Source organism: Dendronephthya gigantea, unplaced genomic scaffold, assembly GCF_004324835.1.
Source record: "Dendronephthya gigantea isolate DGI-Jeju-01 unplaced genomic scaffold, DenGig_1.0 000610F, whole genome shotgun sequence".
NCBI lineage: Eukaryota > Metazoa > Cnidaria > Anthozoa > Malacalcyonacea > Nephtheidae > Dendronephthya > Dendronephthya gigantea.
In genome coordinates, this window is record NW_021163620.1 from 1 (window position 1) to 6,870 (window position 6,870).

The 6,870-nt window shown below is 36.2% G+C and overlaps 1 pseudogene; it reads left to right on the forward strand.

Annotated features, from left to right (window-relative positions):
* Positions 1-2,995: 2,995 nt before the first annotated feature.
* On the forward strand, positions 2,996-4,193 carry LOC114544001 (annotated as a pseudogene).
* The last annotated feature ends 2,677 nt before the right edge of the window (positions 4,194-6,870 follow it).

The following is a 6,870-nucleotide window of genomic DNA, read 5'->3' on the forward strand; positions in this document are numbered from 1 at the left end:
TAATCCGCCCGAGCTCATGTTCTTTCAAAGGGCGATTATTCTCTTTCGATGTTGTAGATAAAAGCACTTGATTAACATCGTCGGTTAATTTAGAAACTGAAATGTTATGTGTGCCATGACACATCATATACGTCTTTAACATCCTATCAGATATTAAATATCACCATAAATTTTTACGCTTTGTGTGTATATTAGACCGTCACGCTAAAGTGGACAGTTTACGCATCGCTGAGCAATGATATAAAGAAAAACACTTACCAATTAATTATACGTCTTTCTTTTAACGCATTTGCTTTATTACGCACGGTTGTATCAACGATTTCTTCAAATTCCTGCAAAACCCTGTCACCACCGAGCATCATTGTTTGAAGTTTAAATTTCGCGCGTTTTTGGTTTCCGCATAAACCTGATGACTCCCGACAATATACGAGCTGTCCAGGCTATATGCGCGCGGAGGCTGCGGAGCGGAGCACATGATTTCATCCCTTTATTCTTTTTCCCCTCCCAGCGTGTGCCCTGACGTCACTTGTTGCGCTCGCGGTCCAACACATCAGTGCTTAAGGCTCCACGATGAAGTACTTCATGTACGTTTATAAAAAAGTTGCCTTTATTTTTTCTTATTCAATTCTTGTAGACTGTTGTCAAATTTACCTCGGAGTTTACTTTTTAAATTCAACTGAAAGTTGTTTTTCTCGTCGAAAATATTCTTAAATTCAACTGCAAGTCGTTTCTTGTCATTTTTGCAGCATTAGTTTTTACAACGATATTTTAAGAACAAACGCTGAGGAAGGCACCCTGTGATAATTCTTGATGTCTTGCCACCTGCACGATATGAAAATTATCCGTAGTTGACGTAATTTTTTGCCGCTATAGTTTGTTGTCAATAATATGGCGCAAGCTTCCTCTCTAAAAAGGAAACAATTTTGAATTCGGTTTTCGCGTGATATCGAGAATTATCAAGCCTCAATTTGCGTTATCCGCCTCAAATTGGCGTGCCTATATATAGTTATCTTTTTTAAAAAATATAACCCAACCGAAAAGCTCCCGAAAATCATTATTTTTATATTTCTACTTTATATTCACTTCTAATTAGCATTTGGAAGTTGGAATGACATATATATATATATAATATATATAATATATAAATATATATAATAATATATTATAATATATATATATTATATATATATATATATATATATATATATTTTTATATATATTATATATATTATATATATAATATTTATATATTATATATATATATATATATATATATATTTTATATATATATATATATATATATATATATATATATAATATTTATATATATATAAATAATATATATATATATTATATATATATATATAATATATATTTAATATATATATATAATATATATATAATATATATATTATATATATAATATATATATATATATATATATATATATATACTGTATATATATACTGTCGTTGTCAAAAAGGTTGTCCTGAGCAAGTATATGTTTATATCGATCACGTGACATTATAATGCATCAACACGCGTGGGATTGTACAAGCGTGTTAATTGCGAGTTCGAGTAGCAAGGTGAACGATTAGAAAATGCCTAGACCGTATTCGGATGATTTAAGGTGGAGAATGGTTTATCAACGACTGTTCTACGAAAGAAGCATCGACGAAATTGCAGCACAGCTATTTGTTTGTTCAAAAACCGTCTATCGTACTCTAAGCACCTTTTGGAACACGGGTGATGTGAAGCCTTGCCGTATGGGTCGCCCAACAGGGAGCGTATCTTTATTCCCACACGAAGAATACATTATAATGGACTGTTTACTGCGAACGCCGCAAATGCAGTTGAATGAGATAGCAAGCTATATCATTAATGCTACTGGCTCTTCATTTGGCCCGGAGACACTGTGCCGAGCTCTCTATAGGCTTGGAATAACACGCAAAAAGGTACGAACATTATGACATTATTTAAATTGGAATATATATTTAATACCGCACGCTGGAAATCATATAACCATATTAATAAGACCAAGCCATTCCACCTTTTTCCAATTTATTACAAGATTCTAGTTGTTCTTTATCAACTCTTCAAGCCACATTTTCTTTTTCAGATACAGAGAATTGCCCTTCAGCGAAGAGACGATATTAGGCTACAATTCATGGCCGAAATCAGCCTTTTTGACCCAAACCAGCTCGTTTTCCTCGATGAAACAGGCATTGTACGTACTAAATAATACCTTACTGTAACTGGATTGCACAAACTAGTAGATCTCTTATTTATTTGGTTCTACGTTTAAAGGATAAACGAATTGCTCGGCAATATGGATATAGTGCTCGTGGGATACCGCCTGTTGTGAGCGACTATAGCTATGCACGGTGGACACCGCGCTATTCCATTATTTCGGCAATATCGTGTGATGGACTTCTTGCGAACTGTTTGTTGAAGAATCCCGAAGAAAGATTTGAAACACGCTCATTTATCCATTTTCTTGATGAACAGCTTTTGCCAGCTATGAATCGATTTGATGGGAAAAACCCGCGATCCGTTCTCGTTATGGGTGAGATTTGAATATAATTAATGCAAATTCGCTGTTCTAACATACGTCTCAAGGGATGACTGAATTTGTGATGATCATGTTTTGATTTATTTATATCTGTTTAAACAAAACTTGTTGATGCACAAAGATGCAACTGCATGCTAAAACTATATACAGGGTGTATAAAAAAAAACGCAACCACTTAATATTCTAAAATTCATATTGTTTATAAGCTCAATAGATTTTATGCCCCTGGGGCCGGTTGTTCAAAAGCCGGTTAACGCTAACCCAGGGTTAAAAATGCCTAACCCAGGGTTAAATGTTAAACTTTGGTTAATTTGCGTTGCACAAAGCTCGGTTAGCGTTAACCCTGGGTTAAAATTGATAAAAAAATTAACCCTGCTAGCTAGGTGGTTTAAAATTTTAATCCTAGGTTAAGTGCAAAATAACATGGCGGATGTTTTACAGTTTGTTGTACCAATACGGAATTTTCCTCGCAGACAAAGGCGATATCGTCACGATAACGTGAACATTCGAGGTTTAACTGATGCGGAATTGCGAATTAGATACAGATTTGGTTACCAAGCAATAAATTACATTACAAATTTGCTATACGATGACCTTATTCGTGACACTAAAAGAAATTTTTCACTAATTCCCGACGTCCAAGTTCTCATCGCACTACGGTTTTTCGCAAGCGGAAGCTTCCTACAGGTTATCGGAGACACATTTGGCGTTGACAAGTCCACCGTATCGCGAGTAGTTCGTGACGTATGCCTCGCTCTATCAAACAAACGAGAACCGTTCATTCGTTAGCCTTCAAATCAAGAAAAAGAGAAAATAAAGAACGGGTTTTACGACATGGCCAATTTTCCTGGCGTTATTGGTTGTATCGATTGTACGCATATTCGAATCCAGGCACCACATCTAAACGAGAATTATTACGTCAATCGGAAACGCTATCATTCTATTAATGTTCAAGCAATTTGCGACGATCGAGGTAAATTATTATACTCTATATGTACCAATTATAGTTACAATTACTATAGTAAAGTAGGGATACTGTTAATACTGGTGGAATGCATGGAATACAGTCGAAAAGCAAACATTCTTCACATTTCATTTAGGAAAGTTCATAAATCTGGTTGCCCGATGGCCTGGAAGTGTCCATGACAGCCATATATTTCGAATGTCACAGATACAACAGTTTATAGAGCAGCATCACACATCACTGGAAGATGGGATCATATTGGGAGATAGTGGTTACGCCTTAAAACCCTACCTTATGACACCTTACACAGACCCTACTACAGCAAAGGAAAGAGCATTTAATCGGTCTTTGAAGAAAACACGCGTATTGATTGAGCAAGTGTTTGGGCGATGGAAGAGAAGGTTCCACCTACTGCATTCAGAGATCAGAATGGAACCAGAGAAAGTCTGCTTGTTAATTGGTGCTTGTGCTGTCCTTCAGAATATTGCAATAATGTTTAATGAGCCAGATGAAGAAGAGGATGTTGATCTAGAAGAACCAGATCCAGAGGTTGAACCACAGGTTGGCCATGACACAGGAAGGCAAATCAGGGCACATATCACAAATAACTTTTTTTAATTGAAATATGTACCATGCATGCATATATGCCACACAACAATTTACAATACATTTTCCTGAAATTATTTCAATATTAGAATTGGGAAATACAAGATAATTAAGCACATTCTATAGTAACTTATATTATACACAACAGCACTAGCTGGGGCCCCAAAACAAGAGGTATGTCTGAAAGATCTTGCAATATTTATTTATACATATTTGATTTATTGGCTGCAGCAAACCTTTCAACATTAAATGATTGACCTAGAACCTATAATAAAACTGGTCCACTGTAACACAAATGCTGTAATAATGAAATACAAGTAATATTCTCAATAATGTAATTAATTTACTGTGTACACTTATAGTACACAATGATTTCAAGCAATGTCCATGTCACCCCCGATATAAATATTATAAATCCCTCAATCAAAAATTGCCATTGCTACTGCCATTTGCCCTTTCTTTCAACTCCGCTACCTGTAGTTTCAGTCTCTCATTTTTCAGCAGAATCATTTCCTTTTGCACCTTGAGGACTTCGTATTGCATCTCAAGGACAACTTGCTGGTTAACCTTTTTTTTTCAGCTTTGACTTATTTTGAGTTGTTTGGGTGCCAACTGGTAGGGGTGTAGGTTTGGTATGCTGCTCCACATCAATTGGACCATAAACTGGTGTGAAAGAAGGTGGTGGTGTATTTAAATCGTCATCACTGTTATCAAGTTCACAGCTATCAGCTTCCCTTTGCACTTGTACAAAACCGTTACTGTTGGTGTAAACTTCATCGCGCAACAACGTTGCCGATTCCCCTAAACAAAAATTAAAAAATTATCGTATTAATATTGATTTCATTGTGCATGGAAGAAGTAAATAATAAAATTGCGTATATCAAAATGTATAATCGACTGACGACTGGTATCATGACATGCAAAATAATCTGCGACCTTGTGAGTTGTGAATTACTTTACTAAATTATGAAACATAAACACTTATCTTTTTCTGATATTACGGGTAACTACGAAAAATATCACGTCTTTGTAAATAATAAAGTTCGCCAATACTGACGAAAAGCCTTCTTTTACAGAAAACGGTTTCTTGTTGTTGTGTGCATGAATTGAGAGGCATTGGAAGCCTGGATACGGCAGCAAAACCTGCCTAAACTCGCCCATGAAATCTAAACTTACCGCTCGTTTCAAAGCCACTTAGTCCGGTAAAAGACGGGGCGTTTTCAAATAACCGAATGATCTTCTCCGTGGCTTCTTTGGGTTTCTTAACTGGTGGACCACCTCTTGTTTGTCCAAAGCTTCTCTTTTGCCGCGCGAACTCCTTCTTTGCCGTGGTTTGTAGGTTTTTCCACTTGTCCTTTATGTCTTGCACGGAGCGGTGAGCTATCCCGAGTGCGCTCACTTGCCCGGCAATTTTTGCCCATATTTCCTGCTTCCTTTTATTGTTATAGCATTTGTAAGCTTTAACTGGATAATTTCTAGATTTTTTTCCACTAATTCCGTTATTATATTAATTTCCGATGTGGAAAAATTTAATTTTCTCTTTCTTTCATTTTGGCCTAAATTTTTTTCCGCCATTTTGATTTTCGCGCGCTTCTAAACCGTGGGTTAAATTTTTAACCCAGGGATAACTAATCAACCCGCTAATCCACCTTCCAGCAACGCAGAATTAACCCAGGATTAACTAACCTAGGGTTAAGGAATTTAACCCAGGTTTAGCACTAATCCTGGGTTAGCGTTAACCGGCTTTTGAACAACCGGCCCCTGGGATTTTAAAATGGCTTCTAATCGTACATTTCAACTGCTAATGGTCAAATCAGCTAAACTAATAACGGTGCAGCTAACAACCGAACAACGAGTTTTTATTGTTGTGCATGATAACTTGAATGCTAACTGTCGACCTTGTAAGATAAATTGTAAATAAAATTTTACTCGTTAAATACTTTCAATTCAGCTCGTTGGTTTACGCACCCGACTTTGTTTACCAACGATTGTGCCGCTAGAATATGATTACAAGCTTTCTCGCATTCCAGGGGCCAAACGTCTTTTGTGTTGTAGAACAAAGAGGATATTCATGAATATTAAGTGGTTGCGTTTTTTTGATACACCCTGTAGTAATATGCATATTTTTTAACAAATAACCACCCAACACATCATGTACAAGAAGTTGTAGAACGAGTGTACGATTCTGGGGCCATAATTCGTTTTTTGCCACCTTACAGTCCTGATTTGAATCCTATTGAAGAGGTTTTCGGCCAAGTTAAACACCACCTAAGACAGAATGACGTAGTTCTACAAGCAGCGAGAGACTCTAGCCCACTAATCTGGGATGCATTTGGGCAAATAACATCTAGTGACTGTATAGGGTATATGCATCATGCTGGATACATTTGACTTGTTCAAAGTTATAAATTAATTCGCTGTATAAGAGTTGCTATATGCAATAATTGTATTTTTACAGTTTCATTTTTTTAACAACGTTTTAAATCAAGTCATATATCTTTTAGCAACACTTTCCTCTTTTCTTCATATTCCTTCTCGGTAATGGCGCCAATTTGTTTCAGGTCAAACAAGTCTTTTATTTGCTTGATGACTTCTGACCGTAAACGCGTCTTTTCCGCATTTGTGTTGTTTCCATGCTTCACCTATAAAATCAAATTGTTTTGTGAGAGAACTTCATGACCGGCCCGGTATAGCCTATAGTACAATGAATATGGGAAATTGGTCAAAC